Genomic DNA, 12,513 nt, shown 5'->3' with positions numbered 1-12,513 from the left:
AAACTATTGATTTACTACATGCTTCAATACATCGTGACATCATGTTGTATGGTGTTTATTTGATATAGAAACTATTCTTTTTGATGTCACATTATTTAACCCCATCCCAGCTTTAGCTGGGTGTAAGGAAATTTACACCCCGCTTGCTAACCAATCAGATCTCGTTTTTTAAGATACATAGGAAATAATTAAGGACTTTTATTGAAGGATATATAAAGATTTTTCAATCCAAAGAAACATGAATTATATCAATTGAGGCAATGAAATTATAATTATTTTACCAAACTTTTTCATTATTTCATAAATATCTCTAAAGCTTTTGAATATGATCCATGTATACTGCCTTACTCATCTGCAAAAATGGGTACAAAACTGGTTGTTGCAAAGAAACTTGGAAGAACTTGCACATGGACTACTTGGGAGCTACTTCACAGTTAGATTACTTTTTCTGTTTAACACGACAAAATGCTATAATGGTTACAACCAAGAGATTTAATTGAAATGCTTCACTTATATAGTAGCATTTATTATCTTGATACATCAGCTTTGTATATTTATTAGTATGATTGCAAATAGATGAACAGGCAGACACATATGCTAAAGTGTTCCTTCACTTTGATTTTTTAATTATTTTAATAGATACTACATATTTTTGAAACATATTTTCTGATCTGTTCCTAGAACGAATCATAAAATTTATAAATGAATGAACTTCTTTTCTACAATTTCAGTACTGTCCAGTAAATGAAGCCAGGTTTCTCAAACTTTCCATTTTGACATTTCTGATCAATTTAAATTTATTTAAATTATGTATATAATATCTTGTAGTTGAATACATAAAAAGAGTTGGTAAAATGTATATAATTATGAACTTTTAACTAATTGTTAATTTATTTTATTTAAATTATATGTAGTAATTGATTAATGAGTGGTTGGTTGTTTAGAACTATAAAAGTTTGCATCAAAATGTGAAAACTTGTTGGTGATTCATATGAAATTCATCAAATGCTAAATAAGAAACATGCACAGTCAAACCTATTATCTTTAAATAGATGGAACTGAAAAAACTTAGAGATATAGGAGTATTCAAGATATCGAGTGTTAATTTCTTAAAAAATAAGTGGTTCGGACTTCCAGTTAACTTTGACATATCCATGGCATTCAAGTTATCAGTGCTTGAGATACCAAAGTTCAACTGTATTTAAATTTTCAGTGACTGAACACTTTTGGAATGCATCTGATACACCTGCACAAAGAAAAGTTTCTAGAAAATAAACACTTATTTAAAATTGCAGTGCTTTCTCCTGAGAAATATTAGGATTCAAGGAGACTCATTTATAACTATGAATGACTAAAAAGGGTCAATAGTTCAATGCTGTAGTTCCTTATTCTAGCTTGACATTTGATTTTTGTTGTTGTTGTTTAACATCCCTCTCGAGAATTTTTCACTCATATGGAAATGCTACCACTTGCCGGTGGAAAGTTGCAAATTTTGACTTGTACTCGGCACTCAGGACCATTGAGCAGTGAGGGATCTTTTTCGTGCCAGCACCTACTGGACACTGGACCTCGATATATATGGTCTCATCTGAAGGACCGCTCTCTATGTCCTACAGTGGGATTCGAACCCACGACATAAGGATCAACTCCTTACTCCGCGACTCTAGAGCAAATGCTCTAACCACTGCGCCACACAGGTGACGCTTGACATTTGAAATTCAAAGTAAAAACATTAATGTTTTATACACAATTTATAATACTCTAATGCTTCATATATGGGCAAAATGTAACATGAAAAAGTATAATATTTTATCATCTATGGGATTATAGTCATATGTTGTTACCTACCATAAAGCCCTTTGGATTCCATGGGATTTGATCACATGACCAACCTGTATCTATAGCCCCCTGGTAATTTTAAAGGGGATAGAATAAATGTGTCAGAAATACTTAAGCTTGTCCCTTAATAACCAGTCCTTTGGCTATAATATGTAAGTTTTCTTAGCTTTAAATCAAAAGGAATTTAACTTAAAAATCCAGCTGTTTTACAAAAATTATACAGTCATGTATCTTTATAACCAAGTTGATTTGTAAAGGCAAAAAAATCAAAAATGTGCAGATAGTGAAAACAATTACAGGGTATGTGATATATGGTATAGGTCTAATTGGCGACTAATTAAGTCGCCATAGCACCTAAAAATTATGATTGATGCCTAAAAATTTTCTAGAATTCGCCAAATTGGCGACCATTTTAAATTGGCTTGGTGATCATCAAATTACTGAACTATAAACATTTTCAATTTTTTTTTATAAAGAGCCGAAAAGAAGCAATAGACATGTCTCTAATATTGACTAATATCAGTTTTTAGATTTGTGCCTAAGAAAAATTTACCTGGCGGCTGAAAATTTGCATTTGTGACTAAATTTTTTTTTCATAAGGAGCCAGTTGGTGCCTAAATTTTAGAGGTCACATAGAGACCTGTGGTAGAGTCAACATATTTAGTGCATGTTTATCAATTTACCAGTCGCCACGTGGCATAGAGTATAGAGCTTTTGCTCCAGAGTTGCAAAGTAAGGAGTTGATCCTTACTTCATGGGTTTTAATCCCATTGTGGGACCTGAAAACCGGTCCTTTGGATGAAACCGTATAAAGCAGGTTCTTTGTTGCAGTAGGTGTTTGCACAAAATATCCCTTACTGCTAATATAAATGGCCATAAGTGCTGAGTTCAGGTCTAATTTTGCAGCCCTCCACAGGGAAGTGGTGGCTTCTTAACATGAGTAAAAAATTCTCGAAGGGACGTTAAATAAACAGTAAAAAATCATTTTACCAAGGAGAGAAATCAATTGTTAATAAAGAGAATATCATGTTTGACATAAACAGAATAAAATATGAAATCTAATTCAATTTGAGCAATATTTTTCAAATCTAAGAATTGTCGAAACTTCCTGAGGTATTGATTTTTTTTAACTCTTTGAATGAATGGGATGTTTGAAATTGGAATCTTGACTTATTTTAAGTGCATTATAGAAGACTTATAAACTATGTCTCAAAGAGCAGCAGTATTTGGTTTATGTGACTACATAGATAGTGCATACAGCCAGTGACAATTACTCCTATAAGAGGCTATCAAGTCATTTCCTCTGAGGCATGGAGATCAAAGTCACCTGCATGGTGCAATGGTTAGAGCATTTGCTTTAGAGTCAAGGAGTAAGATGATCCTTACATTGTGGATTCAAATAGCAGAACATGGAGACCGGTCTTTGGAGGAGACCTTATAAACTGAGGTCCTGTGTCGCAGTAAGTGCTGGCATGAAAAAGATCCCTCAGTGCTCAAAAGCCATAAGTACTGAGTACAGTTTTAAATTTGCAGCCCTCCACCAGCAAGTGGTGGCCTTTTAATATGAGTGAAAAAACATGGAGATCAGTTTTGTGTTTTGAAGATGAAAGGTAAGGAACATTAAATGAATTGAAGTGTGCAAAAGTATTTATACTAATCTCGAGTTTTACAACAACAAACATAAACAAAATCCATTACCTTAATATTCCATTTATATGTTTCTGAAAGTTTGTTAAGTTATAAATACTGAGTACGGTTGGTCTTGTTTTCTTGATCACCACTGCTTTTCAGACCCATAAAACCTAACCATGATTTTCCAAAAGAATAGAATTTTTTTTTTTAAATTTTGCTTTTCCATAAATTAAAGATTTGCATGCATGCTACTTTTTTAACAAGTTAATCTACTGCTCCATTTCTGAAAACTATGTCAAAGGAACTATACATTGTTTTCGATTCCAAATAAAAAGTCTCTACAATGAAAAAGTGAGGAATCTAAGATTGTCATGTGAAGATAAATGATCGAAATTTTAGTTTCCATTTTCAGTAATTTTGGCTCTTCCCTCTGTAAATTCTAAATTTACAAACAGCCATTTTTAATAATCCTACCTTAATTCGTGTGAATTAATTTAACCAGTGCCACGTATCATTGCTTGTACAAGTGTTTTGTCATCAAAAAAAACCTTGGGGGGGGGGGGGGGGTTTAATTATAAGCAAGCGTTTTGTCAACAAGTTAATGTCACCTAAAAACCTGAAAGGCTCATAGAAATGAACATGGTATAAACATATGTTTTTCGTACTTATCATTTCCCCTTCTTCATTGACAGTTCTCCTCAATTACACGATTTTAAGTAGTCAAATGAGATCTATCATTTATCTGTTTATGTCTTTTCCTATTAATGTTTGTATATGTCCTATCTGTTTACATCTACATGTAAGTACAGATACTAGCATTAAAATTCTTTGTTAAATGTCTTTTTTTTATCTAAGATTATTTATTTTTCATTAATGAAAACAACGTTTAGTAAATATACTGTGAATACTTACATATTGAGACGTAAAAGTCAAGACCCTTCATCATTTCCGCCATTCCTATGCGCATGCATCAGTGCGCATCGGAAATATCCTGTTTGGATGCGCGCGCATCAGCGCGCATCTAAAATATCAAATGTGTGTTATGGCAGACGATAAAAGTGTGTGATGGTGTAACACAATTTCACATCTTACTATTCTTCTGAGGACTTTCATCAAATTTCACCACGTGATGTAGTTCGATATTTTGTGACGGTACAAGCAATTTTTTTCCGAGGACGTGGAAAAAGTCCTCGGAAGAAATTTACGTCCTCGGAGTAAAGGTGTTTTTTCACACCATAGTCCTCGGGAGATAGGTGAAACCAACACACCCTTACACACACACACATACGTGTACAACCGCAATTCTCACTACACGAGGTTTTACACCTGAAAGTCACTACACTATGTTCCAGCAATGCTAACAAGATAAACAGACCATAACTGTGATTCTATGGGTCTTTGTATATGCAAATGAGGTTCAGAAAGATGAAAATTCAAATAATGAAAAAATGATTTTTCACCTAAAAGTCACTACATTTGGTCACGTGATTTTGCTCAATCACACTGGAAGTTGACAAGTCACTACATGGCTTTACCAGGACACACACAGGAAACTCAGTACATAAACACTCTTGTAAGATATTATACAAGAAAATCACTACATTCAGTAAATTTTGAATGCGTTTCCCGTAAAAACACCAATTTTTCCAAAAAATTGTCGAAAATACATGACAATATCTGCATGAAATCTGTATGCTATAGAAAAAAAAATTGTCAAAGGATATCCGATAAAGTTAAAAGATAAAAAAATGGCTTTCAACATCTGTATATAGATTAAAATAAAGCAAATGAAATGAGAAGAATAAATTAACAGTCATGACAAAGATTTAAAAGTATTAACGGCCAGGCACGTAACATCGTTTTTGAAAGTCGGGGGGGGGGGGGGGGGGGGGGCAGAAAATACAACTTAATACCCGAAAATCTTTGGCAAGCAAGAGAAATAGGTTAACTTCAAAAAGTCGAAAATCCTATTGGTGGGTTGAACTTTTGTGAACCCTCCAAAAAATTTCTTTACAATAAAATGACCGCATTTAAATACATAACAAAACAGTGTGTGTATGGGGGTGGGGGGGAGGGGGGGTTAATGAACACTTTCACAGTAAATTAAAAATAAAACTTTTAAGTTTGAAAAAAGGAGGGGCCAAGCTACCCCTCCCCTCTGCTTTTACGTCGCTGACGGCCGAGTGTGCGTTGATTCAAGACTTGCTTCGTCAAGAATATTCGTTTTGGGTTTTTTTTTTCTGTTGCATTGGGTAAGACAAGTAGGAATTGAAAGTCGTTCCCCAATTTTAAATGCAATCATTATGTTTTTTATGATCTTAAAGAGTTTATTTTTTTCTTAACAAGAATTTTATAGGATTACAAATTACTTAACTACTGTTCATGTAATAACATCTCGTTCTTTTTTATGTGGATGACACCACAACCAGCATTCAAAGGAAAATTTACAATAGTAATATAGTAAATATAGTATATTCAGAAAAGGGGGGGGGGGGATAGCCTCCGCGTTCTACGGACCTGAAATAAGGGGAAAAATAATGATCCCTCTTATTTATTCTTGCAATTTAATGGCTACAAAAAACTGAAATTACTTTGGTGGGGAAAGTCCACTTCATTGTTTTTTTATGCATAACATTCTATCATTTCATATTCATCATTTCATTTTCCAATTCAGCATTTAAAAATCCCATTGCTCAAATATGTTGGTCTCTAAAACCATGATTTTTTACGAAATGCAGTTCATACAGCACCCTTTAGTTTTCTTATCCCTTTGCTCAAATGTTTTACAACATTTTGAAAGATCAAACAAAAAAGACGGTTTGTTTGCATGAAACAATTTAATTGCATCAACTATACAAAAAAGTACATAAAAAGAAGGCTGACATGAAATAAGATACACATGTATAAGCCAAGTGTTAATAGATAATTCTTGCTGTTAATTTTTAAGGTATCCAAAATAAGTTTATTTTCACAGAACAACCAAGGACAATCAGTCAGTATTTGTGCAAAATATAGTGGCATTTTCTTAGTGCATTAAACAACATACAAGTTTCGAAATAAAAAAAAAACTCTTCAAGCTTAAAGCTGACAACCAAGCAAGAAATATAAATATCATGCAGTAAATAACTTCCTGTGTTTAAAATGCAACAAAAGGCCCTAGGCTTTGACTATTACCTGAGTATTATGAATTTCTCAGGCTGTGGTCATTTCAAAACCGCCTGGATCTAGAAATCTAGACCCATGCAACAAAAATCGTAAATTTTCACAAGAATTCTATATTTATTATCATATTGATGCAGCTGAACTCCTAGAAGTTCAAAAGTAAAGAGGATAAGGTATACTGGCTAATACTGTATAAAACATTCTAATTTATGACTAACTCTGCCTTTTCATGTGCCTGAAACATGAAGAAGCCTTCAATTAGAGGGCTAAGCATTAATTAAGATTAATTTTAGAGGTCCATGTTTGCTCTGCTACGAATATGGATTATTCTAATGGACTTTTGAGTTTGATTACTATTCATAATCTTCATATTTAATTTTATGCCTGCTAGTTTGCCTGCTAGATCTTCACCAGTAAAGAATTTTTTAAAACTTCAATTTACAGCCCATAGCAAGGGTTTCAAAAGTAGGGGGGACTTCAAAAAATATCTGACAAGCAAAAAAAAACATTATTTACTGAACTGACCTTATTGCAACAAAAAGGGGGGGGAGGGGAGGGGCAACCAGGATATAAAGGATACTTTACTATAGCAAAATACTATACTCAGAAAAAGTGGGGGGGGGGTTCTGGGCCTGTTGCAGTGTCAATATAAATAGGTAAACCTTGCATGAACAATGTGTCATGAGCGATAAATTTCACAAATTTTGGTTAAAAAATAATTACTTGCTTAAATTATGCAAACAGCTGTCTGCTACATGTCCATGAAAAAAAATTTATAGGATATATTTTTTCAATATTCAGCTCCATCCTGAACCTATATGCAAAAATGAATCTCACAATTTTTTGTACTTAAAGAGCTATGGGCTTATATGATATGCATACCATCAACTGCCTGCTGGCAAAACTTCTCACAAAAGAGACATGAATGTTTTTTATTATTATAGTTCCCAGACGATGTTTTTGGCCTCTAAAAACCTGGTCTTTCGCTTCTCTGACTGTGGTAAAACTTTGCCGACATCATCATGATCATCTTCACATTCACTGTCCTTTTCGCTGTCACTTGCAAGTGCAGCTTGTTTCTGCTGCATTTCAGATTTGAGAGGCTTACTGGGCATATCTGAAATTATTATATATGTACATGTATTGGCAAAAGGGATTCATCTTTATTTTTATAGAAGAGGCCAATGGGCCACATGGCTCACCCAAGTCACAATGGCCCTGCACACCCCCCCCCCCCCCCATATATCCCTATGTAAAGCTTTGATTGCCTATTATGGCCTCATCTTACCCATTCAAACCTAATGAAGAGGGTATGAAAGTTGTTTTCAATACTTTAATCTGTTAGGCATGATTGAAACACTCTATATATGTAAGCTCCTTATGGAGATATTTATAATTTATAATGCTGGCTAATGAACATCATGTTAATGTGATGCAAAGGAATGTAATTTATTTAAAATGAATTTTGTCAATTTATCAGACTGTGATCATGTCTGGAGAAAAATCAACTTATGGAATTAATCCTTAACTGTAATAAAGAAACAGTCATACTTAAAATTCAAGACAGAAATTCTGCCAGAATTTTAATTCACTTTAAACAATCTACATATTGTACAATGTAATACATAACACCTTATACAAGAGGCCCATGGTCCATGACACCTGAGCCCTTTTGCAAGAGAAAAGCAGAAATCAGTTCAGTATTGGAAAGTTTGAGTAATTATACAATTGGTGCCACCCTATGCCCTGTGGGTGATGATTTGAACAAACCTGAAACTACTTCTCCCATCCTACCCCTTGATGTTACGATTTGAATAAATTTGAATGTACACTACCTGAAAAATACTCCTGTATTAATATAACAAATCATGGCTTTGCTGTTCTTGAGAAGAAGGCCTTTAAAGACATTTTCTATATAATTCCATGTAAAAGTCTTATGCCCCATTGTGTCCCCACCCTTCTTCAAGCTACATTACCTGAGTATGCTTCTGTATTAATATGATTTGTCATGGCTTTGCTGTTCTGGAGAATAATTTTTCTGGCCCACTCAGACCTGTTTAACTTTTCTAACTGATGTCAGTATTCTAGAAGTTGTCAGTATTTTGAGCAGTTTGTCAGTAAAAATGCAACTCAGCTTATTAGACATTTTTATATGAAGAACCCCTTGTTATACAAATACTAAGCACTAACTACGCAAGTCACCGTATGCTGTCTACTGTTGCTTACATATTTTACATTTGCCGTAATTATATTGTTTTTAGATCATTTTTGATAAGACCACTTCAATCAACAAGCTTCTTTATCAAACTGATTGGCAAATTTCGGGAACGACTCTGATTTTTTCCGTCTTTAGGGAAAATCTGTATATTTTCAACATGAATCTGTAGAGCACTTTTTTACTCGAAGATTCATGGAAAATACTAAAAAGCTGTACAAGTAAACAACTCTGCCCATTGTTTCTGGAGAAGATTTTTTTAAAGATGCCATCAAATTTGCACTTATTTTTGATTATATCCCCTTAAAATAGGGTGATGCCTTTCATGTGAACAAACTTGAATCCCCCACCGAAGAATACTTTGTGGCAAGTTTGGTTGAAATTGACGCAGTGGTTCTTGAGAAGGAGCTGAAAATTTGAAACAACAGTGACGCTGGAGATGGACAATGGACAAACTTTGATCAGAAAAGCTTACTTGAGCTTAAGAAAGTTCTGTTTTCAGCTTTATTACCAAGATCATTAATGGTATCTTCATCACAGCTTTTTTCATCGCTTGAAGGATGGTATGATTCATCATCATTACCATCATCATACTCGTCTGCTTCATCACTTAAAAGTGGCCCTGTATCATGTCCTATTTAAAATTCTAAAAAAGAAATTATCATTTTAAGACTGTTCATTTTTATGGTGTTAACTTTTAATTTGTAACATCCAAACAACATCATAAATATAGATTACCATTCTCATTGACAACATCATGACTGCTGCTTTCATTTACAAATGATTGGTGTGATTCCTCATCCTGCTCAATTGCAAAAGACTCTGTCAAAACATTCAAATTAGATATTAAATTGGAAAATAACACTTTTCTTAAAAAGTAAGATTCAAATTTATGAATACAATAGGGGTTATCTATTTTTTTTCTTTTTGCCTTTACTATGCATGCAAAGAAGAGTCCCATAGGCTACAACATTTCCCATGTAAAAGAAGCTTTTCTTAATGTTTATAAAGAGTTTTTCTCCTTAATTTTCTCATGCAAAATTTTGAACTCATATTATGACCCTATCCAAACTCTAAAGGGTCTCTGAATCCACTATCCCCCCCCCCCCCCCGCTTCCTTCCTCCCTTTGGCCATGATTTGAACAAAAAGGAAGCTACAAGAAGGTTTAAAAATACTTTTTGTGGTCCAGTTGTTCTTAAGAGGATTCGTAAAGATTTTAACCAGTACATAAATGTATGTATATATTTCAAGGTAAATCTTTGATCCCCTATTGTGGCCCCATCTACCTCAAAGGCCATTTTTTGAACAATTTAAAATCTTTATTACATCAGGAAGCTTTCACATAAATTTCAGCTCCTGACCAGTAAAGTGAGAGTATTATGGGCTTTGAGAAGAAAATACACATTATGGTTTAATTTGACCTCCAAATCTTTTTTCTAGTACCATAATAGTGTACGATACATTTATTAACTTGACAACATACCAATCTTCTCCTGGATTTTGTATGCTGGTGAGCACAGACTGTGCTCACAGTTTCCAGCAAAGTTATCAGCTGTAACTCTAAACTCTCACTCTGAGTCCTGAGGAAGATCGGTGACAGTAAAGAGGGGTCAGTGCAGGGGTACTCATTTCTCTGTTCCCTTAAACCTCTCTTCTACAAGGTAGTCTACAAAGATAATCAATATTATCAACTGCTACAGTGTTTATGTGGTTTTGAACAGAGATCATCATTTCCCTTTTTTTATTCTACTTTTAAATTAGTACCTGTAATTTTACAGCCACCATTATGTTTAGGTGGTTCCCATTTCAGATAAGTTATAGAATTGTTGACAGCCTCTGGTACACCAGGTGGCAAAACCTTGGCTAAAATAAAAGTTTAAAAACGTGAAAGAAAAAATAATTGAAAATAAAGTACAATATGGTAATTGTTTTTTAAAATGTTATAATTTTTTTCAAATATACTTACTGTATTTGGGCTTGGGAGTTATGGGACCAATCACATCACTAGACTCACTAATTTAAAAACCTTCAAGATTCTTGGCCTGTATGTGGAAGTTGTATTCCTTGTCCTTTTTTAATCCCTTCACTGATGAAAAAACTCTCAAATTCAAGTTTTGTAAACAAAACAAATTTCAAGAATCACTTTTGTAAAACATCTTTTTACAGTTTTCAGCCATAATATACTAATTACATGCAACAAAAGGACATGTAAATCCACTTACTAGTTCATAAGAAAGATACATGTGTCAACAAGTAATCAGTTACTCACCCTCATAAACACACTCATCTACTGGGTAGTCATTAGCCTGCCTCCAGTGGTGGGGTCTTCGTATTCTATGACATATCCTATAATCTTCTTAAAACCATCATTTCTTGGTTTGGTCCAAGAGAGAGATTGACAAAATCTTCATCAATGTCGAAAACACTTGGATGTCCAGGAGGATCACAACAAGCTGAGGGAAACATTTAATATTTTCAAAATTTTTCAACCCAGTTCATCATGCAAGCACAAAGACATTCTTTTAATTGTATACACCAATCAATGCTCGAATCTTAACATATCCCTTCATATTGAAACGAAGTCTTAAAGTTTGGAATTCATTTGATATCTAACAATTCATGTTCAACAGAATTATCACTTCACTTCAGCTTAGCTTCAGGGGAGAGATCAAAATTCATACACATCTACAAAAACTAATCAATCACCTGAAAATGAATTTCTTTGGCTACCACTTAAATATTTAGATGACTTGCAAAATAAAGTGGACAGACAGGACAGTATATATAGCTTGAACGAATAGGGATATACTAAAATACTTAACTAAATGTGCATTCTCAACCAAATTTGTGCACAGTGCACTATTTAAAGAATGTCCATACAAAGTAGTCAAAATACCAATCCCAAAGATCTTGAACTTAGCATTTTACAATTTTTTCCTCATAAAAATAGACGAATTCAAAATTTGATGAAAAATATTAATGCTCTCAAACTAGGAATAATTAACATTTTTGGTGGAATGACTCTGTTCAATGGTACCAGTTATGGAAGAAAAAAATGCTGTTGTTTGTTCTTTATCACAGAATACATTGTATTTAAAAAAAAAATTCCATTTCTTTTTTATTTTAAACATTTTTTCCTTTATATTCCCACAGAAAACTTTAATCCACTATTGTTGTGCCACTCTACGGGTACCTCTAGGAACCATGATTGGGAAAAAAATTGTACAGCACTTTCTGAGGATAACAGCTAGGACATTAATATCACTAATCAATGTCCTGTTGTGACATACATTCCAATGAAAAACTTCAATCCTTCATTGTAGCCCTATCCTACCCCACTGTAGATGCACTTCATTTATTTATTTTTAATTACAAAAAGACAATTGAACAAACTACCATGTTATGACCGCATCTTATTATGACATTTTTTTTTATATGTTGATGTAAAAAAAATATTGATTCCATACTGGTTCCACCTACCCCATTAAGTCAGATTTGAACATGCAAACTTGAATCTATACCATGTCAGGACACTTGACTTCCACATAAGTTTCAATGGTTTATAAAAAGGAGATTTTTATATGAATCAAATTTTCACTGTTTCATAGCTACTTCTCCTTGAAAAGTTGGTCACCATTCATTTAAACAAATTAAAATTGCTAAG

General features: G+C 33.6%; 1 long non-coding RNA gene across 2 annotated transcripts; it reads right to left on the bottom strand.

The window, feature by feature from the left end:
* Positions 1 to 7,317: 7,317 nt before the first annotated feature.
* LOC133200628 (uncharacterized) lies at positions 7,318 to 11,815 on the bottom strand. Of its 2 annotated transcripts, none has more exons than XR_009722972.1 (7): positions 11,119 to 11,815; positions 10,816 to 10,930; positions 10,614 to 10,712; positions 10,333 to 10,515; positions 9,587 to 9,670; positions 9,360 to 9,494; positions 7,318 to 7,750 (listed from the first exon to the last, which is right to left on the bottom strand). It is a non-coding gene; the product is annotated as an uncharacterized LOC133200628 (long non-coding RNA). The 2 variants fall into 2 exon arrangements; XR_009722971.1 differs by having other exon boundaries at positions 10,816 to 10,935; positions 11,119 to 11,814.
* Between the last annotated feature and the right edge of the window lie 698 nt (positions 11,816 to 12,513).

Source organism: Saccostrea echinata, unplaced genomic scaffold, assembly GCF_033153115.1.
Source record: "Saccostrea echinata isolate AGI-Se365-2 ecotype Australia unplaced genomic scaffold, CSIRO_AGI_Sech_v1 ptg000040l, whole genome shotgun sequence".
NCBI classification, from domain to species: Eukaryota; Metazoa; Mollusca; class Bivalvia; order Ostreida; family Ostreidae; genus Saccostrea; species Saccostrea echinata.
This window is presented reverse-complemented; position numbering and strand designations above follow the sequence as displayed.